The sequence below is a fragment of the Melanerpes formicivorus genome, unplaced genomic scaffold, assembly GCF_026170545.1.
Source record: "Melanerpes formicivorus ecotype bairdi unplaced genomic scaffold, bMelFor1.0.p_v2 SCAF_12, whole genome shotgun sequence".
Lineage (NCBI taxonomy): Eukaryota > Metazoa > Chordata > Aves > Piciformes > Picidae > Melanerpes > Melanerpes formicivorus.
Genome location: NW_027142364.1, coordinates 11,596,773 through 11,616,596, shown reverse-complemented (window position 1 = coordinate 11,616,596; position 19,824 = coordinate 11,596,773). Strand labels below are relative to the sequence as shown.

The 19,824-nt window shown below is 43.6% G+C and overlaps 1 protein-coding gene across 5 annotated transcripts in view; it reads right to left on the bottom strand.

The window, feature by feature from the left end:
• The window catches only part of STAG1 (STAG1 cohesin complex component), a 178,718-nt gene extending 159,203 nt beyond the window's left edge, over nucleotides 1-19,515 (bottom strand). For 3 of the 5 annotated variants that reach the window (XM_068145373.1, XM_068145377.1, XM_068145378.1), the window contains exon 1: nucleotides 19,343-19,515. The gene's annotated coding sequence lies outside the window, so the exon portion shown is untranslated. Of the gene's footprint in view, nucleotides 1-4,596; nucleotides 4,673-10,602; nucleotides 10,726-11,205; nucleotides 11,315-19,342 lie in introns of those variants that run through there. The other 2 variants (XM_068145374.1, XM_068145376.1) reach the window with 2 other exon arrangements.
• Between the last annotated feature and the right edge of the window lie 309 nt (nucleotides 19,516-19,824).

Genomic DNA, 19,824 nt, shown 5'->3' with positions numbered 1-19,824 from the left:
TTTCTCTGGTAATACAAACAAAACACGTCAGTGAATGCAGACAACTTGATAAAGAAGGCTTCAGGATGAGAAGCAGCTTCAAGGTTGAGAAAAAGTCATTTTTGTCTTCTTAGTGAACCAACAGTGTAATTGTTTCCAGGGAATATTTATTTATCCTGTTTGAATCCTGAATGTTATGCAGGAATACTCACATTAAGTCTGAATCTATCCTGAGAAATTATGAAGCACTGTATTGATCACAGTCCTGCCAAGAGCACTTCATTGTGCTAAACAGCACAATGAAGTAGTGCAGAGGAGGAGTGCTCTAGTAGCACTGGCACTATTTTATGGAGAATTTAATTGAGTGGTCAAGGTAATATCTGTTCACTTGCACCAGCCATATGGAATAAGAAAAAGCACTTTCCTTTCAATTTGAGGAAAAGCCAAATAAATTAAAAGCTTTATCTTTCAGAAATATTTCCCAAGGAAAATACTTCTCAAGGAAGGTGCAGTGAGCACAAAATTCGTTCTGTTACTCAATTTTGAGTTAAAACATTTCCAGCATTATCCATTCAGTGACATACAAAACTGATTCTCCTATTTTGTTTCAAAAGAAATTGACACATTCAAACTCCATTTAGGAGTGGAATTTCAGTTGAACATAGAACAGCTCAGATTTTGATGCAAATCACAGAATTGTTTCCATTGGAAAACACCTTTGAGTCCAACCATTATGTAGCTCTACCAAGTTTGGGCCTAAACCATGTCCCTCAGCACATCTTTGCCTCTTTGAAATGCCTCCAGGAATGGGAATTCAACCACCTCCACAGGGAGCCTGTTCCAGTGTTTGAGAGCCCTCTCAAGGAAGAGGTTTCTTCCAACATCCAGCCTAAACCTCCCCTGGTGCAACTTGCCATGGTTAAGTTGTTTAGGTCGGTTGGATTGGTTGATGGGTTGGACATGATGATCTTGAAGGTCTCTTCTAACCTGGTATTATCATTATTATTATTATTATTGTTGAGGCCATTTCCTCTCACCCTATCACTTGTTACTAGACAGAAGACACCAAGCCCCACCCGGCTCAGGGATTTGTAGAGAGCAAGATTTCCCCTCAGCCTCCTTTTCTCCACGTATTTTCCTCATGTATTTTGCATTCTTGGAAAGAGGTCTTGGTGGTCATGAGCACCAAATGCTAATCAAAGATTGCTCATCAATAAACACAGATTTCTGTAAAGAAAAATTAGTCCTCAATAGACACAGTTCATTAGTCAGCATCTCCAAGGTCCCTGGCCTCAAAGGGCCTTAGCCTTCAAACCTGCTCACAGACTCATCTCTGTAAGGCTTTGCTGCAGTGGCACAAACTGTGAACGGCAGAAACATACACTAGACAAAGAACACCTACATTTTAGCTGGGGAGTGAGGGGGTGGGAGGTGGGAGTGCAGCACATAAAAGGAAAAACCCTGATTGTCACCAGTGGAAAGTGGTGAATAAAGTGGTGGCAAACTGAAAGGTCCCATTCTATTTCCTTAACCCAACTCAATGTCCCACAGAAGATCGAAAATTACATTACTGGAAAGGGAGAAGGTGGATGGGTCAAAAACACTTTCAGAAAAGTACCTTTCCAGGTGACAAGATGTAACTCAACATTCAGAATAACCCACTACAGGTTCTGGTAAGCTTTTGAAGACATTTGTGAGACTAGAGAACTTCCTGCCAACAAGATTCCTCCCATTTCCCAGCAGCTTCTTGGCTACTGTTTGAACATATCCAAAGGTCTACAGGTTGATGGGGACTTTGCTTGGATCTTCTCTTCCTGCTCAGTTAGGCAGCTCCAGCACCAAGTGTCATCCAGAGCCAGCTGCTACAAACAGAGCTTCCCTTCGATTTCTTCAGGAAATGGTCATTATCTGAACAGCAGGAACCTGACAGCTACAGCAAGGATAGCTTGAGAAAAGGGTGCCAAAAATCTTTCCCCAGCTAAAAACAAGGAAGCTGCTTGATTAGGCAGAAAAGCAGAGGTTTTATTGCAACCATGATCTCAGGAGCTCTAAAACAGAAAAAGCCTCAGAAAATACAGAGCAGACAAAAAATTCCACCACATAGTTTCTAATCCCCTATCAGCTGAAGTATAAAATTAGATAAGCGTGCAAAGGACTATCTTCTCCAGCTTTAGCAAGGACATGGGAATACACCAAATTATACTATGCAGGAGAAGAGAATACTCTAGCTCCATGTTTGAGTTATTTAACTAAATCCAGCAGAGAGATAAGAAGTTAAAAGCAGATTTTTTCCCTTTTACATTTTCCCTCATGAGCTGCAGGAAGAATTTTCTTTGCTCAATTTTAATGAACTTGAGATATGAAAATAGCATCCTTAATTACTGCTTAGAGCTTTCATAAACTTCCAATACTCTTTTTTTGTGTGCAGCCATTTTAATACCCTTAATTATCTTATTCAGATTTTTAATGCTAAGTAAATTACTGAGTACCACTGCACTTTTCTAATACTAAGACAGCTTTTTAATACTGTAGATGTGACAAGTTCTCCCATTTAATGTGGTGGAGCTCACCTCCCTACTTCATTATACCCTCTACGTTGAATACAGTCCAAATTGCTAGTGGCCCTTTTCATCATTAATTACACATTTCAAATCCCACACTACCCTAATCAATTCTGAGACCATGACCAGCAGGAACGACAAGAGCAATCTCACCTCTTATTCTCTAACTCAGCCTGACCTGTTCTACTGTGATTACCATATTCTCCTGTCTCTGTCATAGCTCGCCTTCTAAGTAATGTTTTTCAATAAGGATAATGCTGATTTAATGTGCATTTGTAGTATCTCTGGCAAAACAGGCTATCAACCTAACCCAATCCACTAAACATTTCCAAAGTAGAACACATGTGCTACATGGACAGTTGGCCTTGCCATACCTGGCAGGAAGAATCAACCCAACAGAAAATGCGTGCTTCAAAATCTGTGCAACTCCTCAGCAGTTTCCATCACCGATTTTTACACTTCTTTACAGAAAACATTACTAAAACTGGTCTTAATACTGCTAAGGGAGAAACTGAAACAGATGACATTCTTTAAACTGACTCCTTCAGGCTTACTGCTTTTTTCCAGCAACAATGGGAATTGGTGCCATGGTCCAGCCATGAGGTCTGTGGTGACAGGTTGGACTGGGTGATCCTTGAGGTCTCTTCCAACCTTAGTGACACTGTGTGATACTTGTTTCCTAGGAACTCCCTTTCCCATGGAAAGCACTTGTCTTACCTGCAGGCTGACACTTGGGCTTCACTGTATGCTTAGAGCAGGTGTGTTCAATGTTCTGAAACACACATGTTGAAAACCACAAATCCATCCTAAGTACAAAAACTCTTGAAGAGGGAGCTCCCAGGGAATTTACAGGAATGCATTAAGCCAAAACACCGTGCTTGGCTGCATTTTTTGCTCTTTAAGCCCAGGTTGTTAGTTTTCTTTCCTTCCTTATATCATTTCAGTTAAAAAAAAAGTGTGAAGTTGATTTATGTCTAAAACTTTATTTCTGCAGGTTCCATTCAGAATCAGAAATATAAGGAGGCCTAAACAGTGTAGAGTAGACAGGAGTATTATGAGCAGATCTGACATGACACATTTGTAATACATCTGCCTTCTTCTTCGGTGGGAACTGAATTTAGATGTCACTGCATTTGCTTCATTGATACACATAACCACAGCTTTCCCACTGCCTTTATGCTCTGAGATCATGACCTATCCAGCACGTAGCACTGACAAAATACATCCAGTTTTCCCTCCCCTGCAGGGCTGCCAATCTGTGTTTGACCACAGGAACTTCCAAGACTCCTTCACAGTAACAAAACTCCCAATACTAATCTAACAACTAGACTCTCAGTCAAGAAAGAGGCTCCTAGAAGAGATATATGGAGTATGCAGTGTTAGGACATTCACTAGTTCACATTGAACCAATGCAATTAAGTTCCTACTCCAATGTAGGAACACCACAGAAGTATCAATGGATCAAAAGGGACTATTTTCAAAGGCTTGTTTCTGTCTGATAGAACTTGCAGATAGTGCAGCTTTTACAGAAAAGGCTGGTCTAATGCCAGACCTATTGATGAACACACTAGTGAAGCCAAATGCTGTCCACACCCAAAACCTGAACCTTCCTTCACAGTTAGAATTCAAGGAGCTCTTCAACACTTTTGAGCCTGTGTTTTACTCAGAAGCTGTCTGCAGTCAATACAGCCACCTTCCAGGTACACTGCACAGATTAAGAGTGCAAAATGCAACAGTAATTACTTTCAGCAACATTTCCCACACCAAAGCTCAAACATCTCACCTACCATCAGAGAGCAATGCTGAGAGAAACCTGTAATTTAAGCTAGAAAAAGTTCCATAAGTTCATAGAACCATAGAATGTTAGAGGTTGGAAGGAACCTCCAGAGACCAGAGCAAGATCACCCAGGGCAGGTCATATGGGAACACATTCAGGTGGGCTTTGAAAGTCCCCAGAGAAGGAGACTCCACAACGTCTTTGGGCAGCCTGTTCCAGTGCTGTCACCCTCACAGTCAAGAGGTGGAGGTGTTGAGGCGGAACTTCTGAGTTCCTTACCAGTGGGTACATAAGTCTCTTCCACAAGTTTTTCAACTACTCCCCAAAGGAAGAAGTCACAACCCATCAATACTGGTGAGCAGAAATGGACCAGTTAGTTTCTGTAACAGAAGCATGCATGTTTTCTTCGAAGAGAGATGGTATTTCTCCAACCTGAAAATGCAGTTTGTCAGAGACACTTGAACAAAGGTTGTCATTTTCAGTACTAGTGGACCTTACTCAACAATCTGGGAGCATGAGCCATAAGGTTAATTGCCAAAGGAGGAAAAAAGGAAACAGAGTGAGATTTGAATTCACTCGGAAAATGGGAACCTGAACACGTCTTTAAGTACCATTTTTAATAGAAGGGGAATTTACAATTATTTTTATTTAAAGATGAACATTTGCAGGGATGTTTATTAGTGACTGTTCTCTAATGTTCAATTTAACTTGTGACCTGCTTCCAAACTCCCAGATTGATGAAGCCTGGGATAAAACTGTGTTAAAGGGAAATGGAAGAGAAAACAGTGAGTATGGCAGTTAAATTCTGACTTATTGATATAAAAATGGTTTCCTGTAATCAAGCAACTATTGTCATTACAAGCCCAAGGTAAGACTGAAATGAACTTTTAAAGCCCATAATCTCTTTTGGGATCAGAACCCCCAGGTTACAAAGGAAAATTAATCCTTAAGGTCAAAAAGGCAATTCCTAACCACAGTGAATGATTTTGAGGACAAATCACTTTGTCAGCTAGCTGGTGAGATTCTTGTTCCTAACACTGAACGATCTAATTCTTCGCTGTCAGAAGCAAGAAATTCTGCTTCAAGTTGTTATACCCCATATTTAGTCTTTTAGCTTCCCCTCCCAGCTGGTGGTTGTTAAGCTTTATTATGTTATTATTCTTTTGTTAGATTTCTTAAATTTCAGATAAGAAAGAGCTCTTACAATGGAAAGTAAGAGACTGATCACTAGGTTCTTCCTACCACTATATTGGTAAGGTGATGGAGGAGGTGAGATCCTCTGGGTGGTATACTTGAAAAATCAAGTACTGATGGTCTCCCAGTTGCAATGATAGGGAAGAAATCCACATTGTCAGGGAGTTTACTCTTGTATTACATACCATTACATCTACTAAAAAGCTCAATTGCAGTACAAAGCACGGGGCTGAGAGCCACAGTATAAAATGTGGTTGCCCCAGCAGTACAGAATCAAAACACCACCTAATTCTCTACCCCCAAGCAAACCACAGTATCACAATTATTATACATTAGACCACAAACTATTCCAACCTGCAGAGATACCTGTCTTCCAACATGCCTCTACTAACAACTACCCTCAAAGAAACAGCAGAGCAAAATACAGCTAACAATGCCACAGAACTAAGGCTTACAGAGGGGACACAGGAGTAATTAACCACTGTCTTATTTTTTCCACTACTGAAAAACTTGTTCTGCTAAAAAATTTCAAATTCAGTGTGCTTCCAAAAACACAGTACAAACTTAGCAGCTTCTCACAACCTGGCAACTGCAGGCAGCTTTGTAACTGCTAAGTCAAACATGAACATCCCCTCTTTTCTGGTGAGAGCTGTACAGAACACTTGTTCACTACAAGAGAGGCATGGCCTGAAACTATCCCCTCAGTCCTGCCAGGCAGATGACCTCCTGCTCCAAGCAGGAGCCAAACTGCATGCGGCGGAAGCGACAAGGGTGGAGGGAAGAGGCTAATCAGTCAAATGCAAATGCTTGGGGTGACAGGAGGGCAGAAAGGTGATAGGAAGTACTGTCACCTAAAAAAAAAAAAAAGAGTGAGAAAACACTAATTGAGAACAAAAATGCACTAAAGGCAGCAGTTAGGCATGCTATCAATATAAAGCTGCTAAATGAACTGAACTTGGCAGACACAAGCTAGTTCCATAGCAAATCTGAGTCTTCATCCTAAGTCTATTAAAAGTCCCAAGAAAAAACAGCTTGTAAAACACAGTAAGAGACAGTTTCCAAAGCAGCAAACAAGAAATGAAATCCAAGTTTCAAATCAGCTGCACTTAAACCATAGAGTAACAATCCAGGCCTATGTCTGAAGCTATTCACTGAAATATACACATTCAGAAGGAAACAAATACTGCTGTTTGAAAAAGTCAGGATCCAAATAGTTAATAAACAAATGTTGCTGATTAAGTCATAACTAGAAGATCTATTTCAAGGCTCAAAACACCCCTACTTGGAACAAAAATACCTACAGTCTGAAAGAAACAGAAGTTGCAAATAGTGCTCATGCTGGAAGACAGTTGTTTGTTAGGTAAATTTTATATGAAGGCTGTAAAAAGAGACTGTATTCACATTACATGTATCCCTTTTCCACTTAAACATATATTTAAACATTTTCTTTCCCAGTTTGTTTAATTCTCTCTTAAAGTTGCCACTATAGCTTTACCAGGAAAAAGCAAACCCTCTTTCTGCATTGTCAGAAGCAGTCACAGAGATTTGTACCATTTTACGCTAACCAAAACCACAGCATTTAAAAAAATCAAAGGGTGCAGAGAAACCGATGTTCCATGTATGCTTGCTACAGCTTGATGCTGAACAAACAAGGCAGCCTCTTTTTTCACTGCTCTTCATGAATATTGAAGACTGCAGCTAATCAAATGGCAACCCAGACAACTGCATCAGGCAAAAAACATCAAAAAGAAAGGACTTCATTCTCCAAGACAAGAGCAATAAAACCCACAGCTCCTGTTTGATGAGATCACATCAGCCAAGAAGCTAATAAAATGTTTATGTTGTACATTTTGCTAACCACATAGTGGAAGCTGGTTTTACTAACAGGCAGTTTGTTTCACCAGTGACAATTGTGTTCTATGTTGGTTCTCATCCTGCTTTTCATTCCCCATTTGTGAGAAGGATGAATATGCCTCTCAGCATATTCAAAAGTGAATCCAAATACACAACCAAGGACAGGCTCACACAGAATCTCAGACACTGGGACTGCTGGCAAGGCCCTACATGAACTACAAACAAAAGGATAACCGCGGAGCAGTGGAGTCTTGTGAAGAGCTTGCCAAACTCAGAACCACCCACCTAGCACTAGTACATCTTCATCATTAAAGCACGATAGCCAGTTCAGGGCTCCTGCCTTCAAGATATGAACAAACAGGAAAAAGTCTACAAAGCAGTCAGGTGGATCAGAAGAAAACAAGATCTATGAGGAAACCCTGGGAAGCTCAAATACAATGGTTTGCATTAAAGAAAGGATCGTCGTGGGGGGAAGAGAGCTTAAATACATCTGTGTACATCAGACACAGCTGAACATGAACAAGTAAAAATCAAGGTTTACTGTAAAATGTGTCAGTTAAACATGGGGGGGGGGAGGAGAAAAGGCAGTAAGACTATAAAGTCATAGAATAAGATGCTTAAGAAATGCAATGGAATTTTCACCAATTAAGAGATTAGACAAGCATCTGTCAAGAATATTGTAAATGATCTTCCCTCAAGACAGAGAAAGGGATTAATTCAAGGTCTCTCTTCATTCTTTTTCCCAGTATTCTTCCAGGAACAAAGAAAGCCCAGGCAGAGGCACAAAAGTAGAAGTAAATAAATAACCATTCGAGTACAAGTCCATTGTTACTGTAAACCACCAGACTGGAGAGGGATCGCAGAACACCACAGCTTTAATACCCCTTAGAGGCTGTAAAAGCAACATGAATGTGGATTTAGTCATGTCACTAGGGATTCCAGCAATGCACACAGAAAATCTCTGACAATTTTCAAATAAAGCAATTAGATAAGCACACTTTAATATTCTCCCCAACATCAGTGCCTTCACCAAATAAAACTTCAACAGTAAGAATCTTCATAGCATGTATTCTCACAACACAGCATGTCCCGGTCAGAGGAACAAAGCCTGTAAGTGATAAGGACTGCAGTTTTTCAAAACAAAGCTATTGTTTCTAAAGGAGAAGAACTGTAGGACAAAATAGCAGCCTATTTCTACTTGAAAGCCAGGTGCAAGAAGACTGCAAAGCAGATATTACATGAAACTGTTAACCACTTGAACATCTCAGGTAGTGGTCCCCAAGAAAACATACTGTAACATTAAATCTGTTTTAGTAACAAGAAAATTCTGATTAACTGGAAAATAAGGAAAAAAAAGATTGTAAGGAACAGCACACAGGGGAGGCAGGGAGGCCTCAATTTTTCCCAGCAGGTATTAACATGATATTTAAAATTAAGGGGAAAAGCAAACCACAGTATTAGAGCCACTGGGATCTGCTAGCAGATACTGTGGTTTGCTTTTCCCCTTAATTCTAAATATGTTAATACCCATACAACCAGAAAAGTCTAACAGCCACCCAACTAAGCAACTTTCCCTTCAGGTACCATCACAAAACTGAGATGTTCTACACTTGGACACTTTTGCTCACCTTTATAATACCCTCTAAATTAACAACAGTGATCTCCACATTACCATTTAGCTTTTGGCAGGTCTAAAAGCAGTTTACATTGCTCTTTTACTTCACATTGCACTCTGGCATTTTGAACTGCTCAAGCACAAAAATGTCACATTCTGCTAGTTTTACTAATTTTTCTGTGCTGGTCTCTGTTTAAATGGCTCCAGAAGATTTCAGCCAAAACAAAATGTTCTCTCGTAAACAAAGCTAAGGAAAGCATTTGTTCATCATTTGAGTTCTCAGTAACTTAAATGCTTTGGAAGAAACACAAATGCAGCACAAAAGATACATGACTGGCAAAATCCACCTTCTAGCAACTTAATGACAGCAGAGAGAATTCAAGGCCTAGTTTTCAAACCCTGGAAGTTAGGGGAATGACTTGTTTTTAAATAGTAACAGACTGGTATCCTTCAAACTCCTATCCTTCCAGAGTTGGAAGGATACCCTTTAGGTTACTCTCAAAGTGGTGCTGGCAATCCACTCCTTATGCAAAATTTGCACAGTAATGAGATCTGCTAAATGCAGATCCAGTACAAGAATCCTATCTTGTCATCCCTACTCACTGTTCTGCAGACAATCTTGTTAAGATTTATGGACTCGGTTTGGTTTGGGGTTTTGTTGTTCTGTTGGGTTTTTTCCCTCCCCTGCAGTAACAATTTACAGCTACCACATTAAAGTCACAGAACAGGTCAACTGCAGGTCTTTATCCTAAAGCAGGAAACCTCTGCAGGAGTTTCCCACTGAATTCCTTAAGAAAAACAGGTATTTACCACAGTCAAAAATACTTCCTTAATCTCATAGACAAGCATTAATTTAAATATTCTTTGTTTAAACACAACAACAATAATTAGCCTGCAGCTAAAAATCCAACACAGGAATTTCCAGTCTGAATAATTTGTTTTGTCAGAGGTACACATTATTGGAAAGAAGATTTCAGTAACCACCTGACAATAGCCATCTCAACCACAGGCATCATCATCTGAGCCATCTATTGACATTACAATAACCAAAGTTCCCCCTTTAGGATTTAAAAAAAACACTAAATCCCCAGCAGCTGCAGTCCCTAACTGCCTGAACTTACAGCTGACAAAAAAGTATCCAAAAGGCTCTTCTCTCTATCTTAAAGTTTAGGTCTTTGTTGCTGCAAAAAAAGGGAAAGTCTGGCAAAAGAATGACATTCAGGCAAATTCTAACATTCTACTAATATGTCCTTTCCTTTCCTCAGCACAGCTTTTTGTCTTCCCACCTTAAGCCTCCATTTCAGAGAACTCTGCAGGTAACATCAGAGGCAGGCACTTGCAGGAAGAACAGAACTTCAACTAACCTGAGACATACTCTTCTTCTGCATCACCTCTGAAAGAGTCCAACATGCAACAAATATTGGCAACAGAATGGCCAAGGGTGAAAAGGGCTGGCTTTTTTTAATAGACATATAAACCAAGCTACTTCAAAGAAAAGCAGAGAGCTGCAGGCACTACAGTCACTCAACGTGACACCTCCTGTACCAGTTGCCACCAGCACGTGCTGGCAGCAGTCTGGTTTGTTCACCCTCATCACCTCATTTGGTCCAAAGGAAGCTCACCATGCAATCACTGCTTCTAGCAAGCTGCCAATGTTTCATGTTCTTCAACATGTACTTGTTCCATCATAGTTTAGTTGCATGCACTTCTCCATGTGGCGCTCGCCCCCACCAGCACTGGCAAACCTGCGCACACGTTCAGGATCCAAACAGGATAAACACAATTAATGACACTTTGTAACATTTTCCACAGGTGCTTCTTGCCCATTTACCAGTCCTGTAGATGAAGAGATCAGAACTGGAGAACTGTTAGTCAGTGCAAACTGTCCCACAGGCTGAACGCTTTCTGTGACTACTGTCACAGAAAATCATTATCCTTTGACATAGTGTGAATGCAAACATGACTTACAAAGGAGCAACACGCACTGCCTTCAGGATACGATACAATGGTTAAACTCCAGATGTGGGCGTTAGCAAAAGCATGACTTAAGGTCGAGGAAGTTGGTTGAGGAAGAGAGGACAAAGCATCTGACTGCCAAAAATTTATGGGCAAGTAAGATGTGTAAAGGTTCTTCTTAGCTATGTACTCTACAACAAAATTAACTACATCAGTGACATACAGCAGCAAAACCTCGGAATTTCCTACAGGAAGTACTAGTGGCATACCCTGGCATGAAGAGAGACATCCAAGCTCTGCATGAATGCAGAATGTGAGCAAAAACACCCTTGGAAAAGGCCCAGCGCTGCTCAGATATAAAGTCCCGACAGAAGTATCTAAGAAAAAAAAGGTCTGCAGGTTTTGGAAAGGATACTTTCAGGGTTAGCAGTTTTGTAACAATGCATTTGCCTAGAGAAAACAAAATACCTAGGAAACTGTAACAGTAGCTACAATAGACAGTTCCTCTCCTTACCACCCAAATGCAACCTCCTTTTTCCTTGACTCTTACTCCTTATAGACACCTTCATCTTTTCCCTCACAACTTCCTACCTGGACACCAAGAAGCTCTAAATCAACAAACAATAATGGGAAATCAGAAAAGGAAGGCATCCCAAGAGGAAAGGTTTGGTTTACCAGCTTTAATGGCTATGACATTAATATTTCAGCTCAAAGACAAGAAATTGACAATTCCACAGGCACCTCAGCCAGGCAGTAAGAATTCACAAAGCTGGGCTTCACTCCATAGCACAGGTGCTCTATAGGTACACACACACACCATGAGAGTGGTGAAGCCCTGGAATGGGTTGTCCAGGGAGGTGGTTGGGGCGCCGTCCCTGGAGGTGTTTAAGACGAGGCTGGACAAGGCTCTGGCCAGCCTGATCTAGTGTGGGGTATCCCTGCCCATGGCAGGGGGGTTGGAACTAGATGATCCTTGTGGTCCCTTCCAACCTTGACTGATACTATGATACTATGACACAGAAACAGTTCCTCTTGCAAAGCAAAGAACAAGCAACTTCTCCAGTTTCTTTTGAGAAAAAAAACCCAAACTGCAACGATTGGATAATGAACATACTAAAAAAGGTGAGAAGTGGGGCATTTAATTTCCATTCAGTTTCTGACAGTGCTGACACCATAGGCTGTATCTGAAATTCAACTAACTTCATTGCCTGTGCTCTCCCACTCACTTGTAACAGCACAGCTAAGCGAGGAAATCTTTGAGCCATGGGACAGGCTGTACAGAACAGCCTCCCTTCTGCTCCACTCTGAAGACTCCACTTGTCACACTCCAGCTTTGGGGATATTTGACAGGACTCAATCACAAATTCTCACTGACATCCAACCTATCATCACCTCTTCCATTTCAGCAAAAGGACAGTACTGCCAGAATTCAGACTGGACATCTTTAATGGAATAGTACAATATCCCACAGGTCTCTTCAGGTTCTGGATTCATTGTGCATCTCTTCCTCTTCAGGTACAACAGCATAATAACCAGTATTCAAAATTTCCCTGCAACATTTTGAAACATTAATTAAATTTCAGCCCCACTGTATCACTTTGGCAGAGAAAACTGTTCCAAATGGAGCTTACAGAAGCAAAACATTGCTTAAAAAGCATAAAAAGCCACCCACGTGACCAAGGAAGGCACAAGTATGCACAAGCCCACACAAATCACAGGGATGAGAAAGGAGACATCAGATTTGATCTATAAAATACAAGTAGAACAACCAACTAGCCCTAAAATCGAAAAAGCCTCAAAGAGCTGAAGAAAAACACTGGAAGTGTGGAAGAGAAAGGAGATAAAGAAGAAACAAACCACCATCTGCAACTACAAGGACAGAGTACCCAAAATGTCACAATCTTTCAGAGAAGTCCTTCAAAAGGCTTGGTAGCAATCCCTACCCTTTCAAGTCTCTGCCTTCACTCCTTTTTCACTCTTAGACCATTATGACAGAACACAAACATTACAGATCACTGAGCAGAGTTTAGAAGTAGTCAAAGGAAGGCAGACCCTTAAAACTTCACTCTGCAAGCAAGGATAATCTGTACAGTGGTGACTTCCACTCCCTGAACTCTATGATTAGTTTTACAACATTACTGCAACCCATATTGTTTTGTGGGGGGCTTCAACCAGATAGTACCAAACAGAAAGAGGCCTACGTGACTGCATTCTGTGTGCACACCCTTCTCTCTGTCCTTTTCTCCAATTCCTGGTATCAATTTTCAGTCCCTAGACCAATTTCCAAAGAACTCAGGAAAAAAGGAGATCCCAAAATATCTAAGTTCCTCTACATTTTTACAAATACTAACTTCTAAGAAGAGTGATTCATTCTCTCCCAGTGTCACAGTAAAGTAAGGGTACAGGAAAAACAAGTGTCTTAAGACACCAAAGAAGCCACGTAAATCAAGTCTTCAAATGTTTGAGCACATTTAATTATTGCATTTACTCTCTCACCTAGCACAACTCTGATGCTACAGTCTAGTAAGGCTGACTTAGCAGAAACGATTCTAGAAGATACATCAGGAGACAGCTAAAGGAAAGACAGCATTTAACCAGGAAATCAGCTCCACTTTTGTACAAGTCAGTCAAGTTCCACAAACCCACAGGAGTTTTCAAGAAGACCTCCCCTACGCAGGCACTGACAGACTCCACTTGATTAAGCCTGTTTTAATCTTCAAGAGACATTTAACAAAAGGCTCTCAAAGAAATGAAGCTGCCATGGCAATAAAAGGCCTTGCGGGTAGGTTATCTGGTTAAAAGGGAGGAAACAAAGAACAAAACAAATGGTCATTTCTGACAATAGAGTAAGGCCACCAGTGAAGTCCCACAGGAATGGGCTGGAGCCCAAACTGTTTGAGACACTCTTCCATCTGGAGAAGGAGGTGAATGCTAACAATTTGCTGACACCACCAAGTTATTCATGGTAAGGCAGACGAGACCAGCTGCAAGGAATGGAAGAATGAACACAGTCTACAGAGAGCAAAGCTGGCAGAGGGAATTCAGTAAGAGAGCTTCCCACAGGAATCCTAATGTCACACAGAGTTAAGGGTTCCACACTGAGCACTGCCACCCAGGGCAAGTGTACGCAGCTGAGTCAGTTTGGCTTTCCCACCTGAGAAAGTAAAGGCTTCCAACTCCAGAATCACCTTTGACAGAAATATTCTTGCCATTGACCTTGCCTCACCTCTCTTAACCCCTTAGCCTATTGGCCCGATTGAATTAATTCACCTGGCAGAAAAATACCCTTCCGAAGCAGATGGGTTTTGCCAGACACTGATCATCACTAGTTCAAGGAAAGGTCAAGCCATCATCATCATTAGCACAAAGGAAAGGCAAGAACTGTACAGCTGTGGAGAAAGAGATCTGTCTTTCAGCTGCGGCAGGCTGGCAGATCAGCTCAACCCTCTTGTACAATTCCACTGGCAGGAACAAGCTCTTGTTGCCCTACTGAACAGATCTAAGAAAATAATAATGTAAACCCAGTGTATTTAGCACTCATTTCAGATGGAAATTTTTTCAGAAAGAAAAATTCTTTTCCACTTAGAAAACACCTTGGTAACTTCCTGGTCCTAGGGGATTCTAACCCTAAAAAGAAGGCAGAAACCTTCAAGCGGGGGAGAGCTGATTCCCAGCTTGTCATTTGATTTTTGTTTCAAAAAACACCACCACATGCTACATTCTAGTACATAAAAAAATGACTTTTATTATTTTATTGTAGAAAAATAGTTGACATTTAGAAACAATTCTGACACATAAGGTCTATTCTTATAGAACTCTACAAAGACTTTTTTTTTTTCCCCTCTGAGCTGAACAATCTGTCAACACTGTTTTCATTCAGCTAGCCAGCCAATATAATACAAGCCTGCTAAACAGAGAGTTACAGAAGATAGACTGATTAGATTTATTCATAGAATAAACAGCATGTATTACACTGAAATCCTGCACAGCAAGGAACGGAGCTGTCTCGATGTTGCCTCATACTGCTTTCTAGTAAACCATTACTTCAGGGAGCCACCTGAAACAACTTGCCTTTCACTTGAGGCACAGGACAGGTTTATGAATTCCACCTCTTGCTCTTAATTCTGCAATAAATGATTAATAACTGTGTAACTGGAAGTCAGAATACACTCCCACACCAGCTCTTGTGTCCAACAATGCTGGCAACTGCAGCTGAGAGGCCTGTCCCATCAAACAATGTAATGCAACCAGTGCCTTATTTTGCATGTAGACTGTGACCATAAATCCATCCTGGGCAGGGACCAGCATCATGATCACAGGATGAGCCTTTGGCAGCTCTCAACTAGCCAAAATTCTCCATCTTTGGGTACATAGAGAGCAGCACGCATCCAAGTCAGATACCTGAAGAGATGAACGACTTTGTATTTGCATCATTTGTATCAAATGAGGAATTATCCCTGTTTATAAATGGGCTTTTTCTTCTAAAATAAGGTGGCTTTGAGGTTGTGTGATACGACAGAGTTACCAAATTTATCAAGTGACACTGAACCTACAGTTCAAAAGAGGATACACATGGTAACAGCCTGGGCTCAGTAACCTCTATGAATCTATTGTCCAAGGCAGCCTGCTATCTCAAGCATGCTGTTATTATTTTAAAGTATTTCCCAAAATACTAAAATGCCTGCAGAGATGCAAACGAGGAAGTGTTGCAGAACCATCAAAACCAGGCAGTAAAAGACCCTGAAGTTACTCAGTATTCTCTCACAAATGATACACAAGTTGTCAAGTGGTGAAATCATTACCTACAACCAGGTGTTTAAGAGTAAATCACAGACATTAGCAACTAGCTACAAAACAAGAACCAAGATGATTCCTTCTGCAGCTCCTTCCCTTCAGTTCTTTCAGCTGGAAGTGGTATCTAGCTTAAAAAAATATAAATAGTGTGGACCTTCCCTAACAGCACTTGATTTTGGAAGCATATTTTCAGGCTGAGGGTCTTCCTAACATTATTTCAACCCTCTATTTTCTCAAGGAACAAAGAAATAGGTTGCTGTATTCAGATCACATATACAGCACCCAAACCAACAAAGTTAAATCAGCTTGGAAAAGCAAAACATAGCTAAGAATAAAGCATCTCTCTGTATGTCCTGGATAGAAACAACAAAACAATTATCTGCTGGTAATTCGCAGGATTTCCCTTTCTATTCCAAGAAAACCAGGACTACTGATTTCTACTTTTAGCCAAATGAGCAAACACAGCGGCAGTGCAACCAAGAGACAGCAATCTACAATGGGGGTTGCAGAGCTCCAAGTGACCAATTTGAATGACTACAAGCCAGCCCTCAAAACTTTAAAGAAGCATGAAGTACCTTACAGATTTGGGTTGCCATTTCAAGTCCTGAAGCCAGTAAATCAGATTTAGATAAGGCACATCCTTATCTTGGCACCTTCTACTTTTGACTCCAAGCATCAGAAGTCACAGCCTCACCAATCACCTGGGGAGAGCCAGACCTTCAACTACCCAGTCAACAGCCCTGCATCTGCATTTAGTCTTTCACGTTCTTGCACAACTTAAGTGGACAAGATGACAGGTTCAGAGTTTTCAGTATGCCTTGTGTTAACTATAGAATAAGCACTTCTGTATTTTCAACAGGGCCCCTGAGTCTTTCGTGTAATTTGCAAATTTCACAATAAAGACATGTTCTTACCACAGTAAAAGGAAATCATCACACTTAAACATTTCTCTCCCACTGCCTCCTTACATTGCAATGAGCTCACCTGCCTACTGAAATGATGCTGAAAATACCAATACTTAGCCACCTTGTAGCAGAGGAAGCCGTTGCAATAAAGTGAAAGAACAGAAAATAAATCTGGTTTTCTTCAGGGAAGGGTTTTTTTGATGCAAAAAAATATTCACTCGAGTTTCTAAACAACAGATAATTTTGTCAATGCATCCAAATAGTTAATGTTCATAAACTTTCCCCAACTATCAAAAGGTGCACTGCAGTTTCACTAGAGGTCACATTAAAATGTGCACAATACAACGGCCTGGACAGAGAGTTGCTGAAAAGCTTGGAGAACCCAATCACAAAACATCAGCAATTCAGCTGCCCTCAGCTTCTGGCACAGCACATCTTGTGTGAACATTTGGCCATAAAAAGTGTCTCTTACAGTGAGCTTACCAATTTTGGATAACATTAGGAACCACCAGACACCAAGAGCTGTCATCTGCCATGTGGTCCAGTCCTTAACTGAATATTTAAAAGCAGCTCTAAGTGTTTGACCAGCTCCAGAAAAGTACCATTTTCCACTACCCCCCTCCAAACGCTGCAAGCGCGTCCGTCAGCAGTAGCAACCGAGTATTTAAACTGAACACTCTGCGTTGAACGGCAAGTAAATACTACATCCTCTCAGATTAGTCACAGCCCTGAAGTTAGCCCCTCCACTCATGCTCACCAGGAAATCCTGCTGCATCATGGGCTGGCTTACCACTTTAAAAGCCTCTGCACGCACTACGTGCACGTTCTTGGGCTATCCACCATAAACGCGTCATGGTTGAGTCACACTAAAACACAAAGAATAAACTGGCCTCTAGTTCCACGATAGAAAGAACTTCTTCCCACAGTTAGGACACATTTTGACAGACAACCTATATTCTACCTCATGCTCCAGTGGTTTCTTCATGGATTGATGAATTATACTGCAGTAATGCTCACTGAATCACTTTGCCGTCTAAAGATGAACGAAAAAATAAAGTCTCACTAGACACAGCAAAACTGCTTTGGATCTAGAAAATCTGGACTAACCTTTCCCCCACAGCTCTCCATCACTAGTGTAATAAGATGGAAAAGTTAAACAAGTCATTAAATGTCTGACTCCAGACATTAACATCATCCATCACACCAAACATGTAACACAATTCAAGAGCAGCTGAATTACTAGTGTGATCTGGAGAAGACTTTTCTTTCCTCAACAACTTAATAAATGCTACTCCTAGACTAACACTACAGAGCTTCACGTACCACAACACCGTGCAGAAACACAACAGTAATAGCCAATACCTAAAAAGCATCCCAATTTAGTTTAATGAAACTCACACCCTCTTACCAGAGGCTAGGTTTTTTGACACTAACAGTCACATCCCTTTAAGCTGCTCTGTGGATATTAATGCTCCTTCCTTTCTCCCAGGTCACGCTTCAACCCCACCACAGCTCACACCTCTCACTCTACCCTAGGAGCATTCTGAAAGTCAAGTGTGGCTGCCCACCACTTCCCAGTGTAGGCCAGTTACCAGTACCCATTACTGAAGCCTTCCACCCTGCTAGGCCAAGTTCTTGCTATTTTGCTGTCCAACGGCTCAGGACCACCAGCTGTGTGTCTCTGCCATTTTCCATCTCCCAGCACTGGTCACAGGTCATTGCTTACACTGGGCTTCTCCCCCGGAGCCAGGTTCTTAGCTCCAGCCCCAAGAGCCGGGTCCAATGTAGCCATCAGAACCCTCGGGCTCAACACGTTGCGTCTCCCACCCCAAAGGTCAGGAGAAGTCCGACGCGGCATGGCACAGATCTGGCCTCCCTTGGCAAGCCCAGCAGTGGCCTCTCGCCCTCAGGACAGGCCGGGCGGGCTGCTCGCCCCACTGCTATCTCCACAAGAACATCCCAGGGATAAGCAGCAGGACGGGGGTCCGCAGCTCCAAGACTGCAGCCCACATCCACCCCCAGACTGTGCCTCCCAACGCCGCCTGTCCCTCCCTGGACGCCAGCCAGACGCCGGCGGCGCTGAGGGGGCCCGGACGCTTTCACTGCCCTCCCGAGGGTCGGACCCAGGTGGCGGGTCAGGTCGAGCCCGGTCAAGTCGAACCGGGCTGCCCACCAGCTCCCGCAACTTTCCCTCCCCGCGGCCACGGCACCAACTCCGCCGCTGGCCGGGAGCCGCCGCCGTGCCCCGCGCAGCGGAAGCGCCACCCCCGCTCCGCCCGAGCATCCCCCGCCGCCACCGCCGCTGCCCGGGTCGCCACCCCCGCCCTCGCGGCCCTGGGCCGCGCAGCGGGAGCGCCGCCGTCGCCGCCCGGAGCGGGGCGCAGGCCCAGCAGCGGGAGAGGCCGCCGAGCTCGGCCCGGCGCCCCCGGCAGCCCCCGGCGGGGACAATGAGATGGCGGCGAAGAGCGCCGCGCCCGGGGGACCCGTTGCTCCGGCAGGAGCCGCCCCCGCCCCGCGCCGCCTCCTCTTCCCTCCCCTCCCCTTCTCCTCTCTCCTCGCACGGGCAGCGCCCGCTCCCGGCCCGGCCGCCGCGGTAGACCGAGCGAGCGAGCGAGCAAGCGAGCGGCCCCGGCCCGCTGCCCCCGCCCCTCGCGCCTCCATCTTGGATCGGCGCCTCAGCGCCCTCCCTCCCCCGCGCCCCGCTCACCTCAGGCCGAGCCGCCGCCTGGGGTGAGGGGGGGCCGAGCCGGCACCCCGGGAGCCTGCAGAGCGGCTGGCGTGCGGGGTCCGGGCGGGCGCGGGCCGGGGCCGGGGCGGCGGCGGCGGCGCTGGCGGGGGCCGCGCTCACCGGAGCCGCAATCCTAAACCGCCATCTGGCGGCATTTCCGACCCGCCAATGGCGCAGCCGCCGCCGCCCGCCGGACATCCAGCGCCCCCTGGCGCCCACCGACCGCCACTGCGCGCCCACTGCCGCCGCACGGGAAAGGCGGGAGAAAGCGGAGGGGAGGAACAGGCAGGGCCGTAGCGCGGGTTAAAACAACCCCGCCCTGGCACGCGGGCGCCGCAAACGTCTTTCGCGCGAAAATGCCGCGCATGCGCCGCGCTGCGGCCGCTGACTGCCCCCGGAGCGGAAGACGAGCGGGATCGCTGCCGGGCGGGGCGGCACATTGCCAGGGTGACGGGAAACCG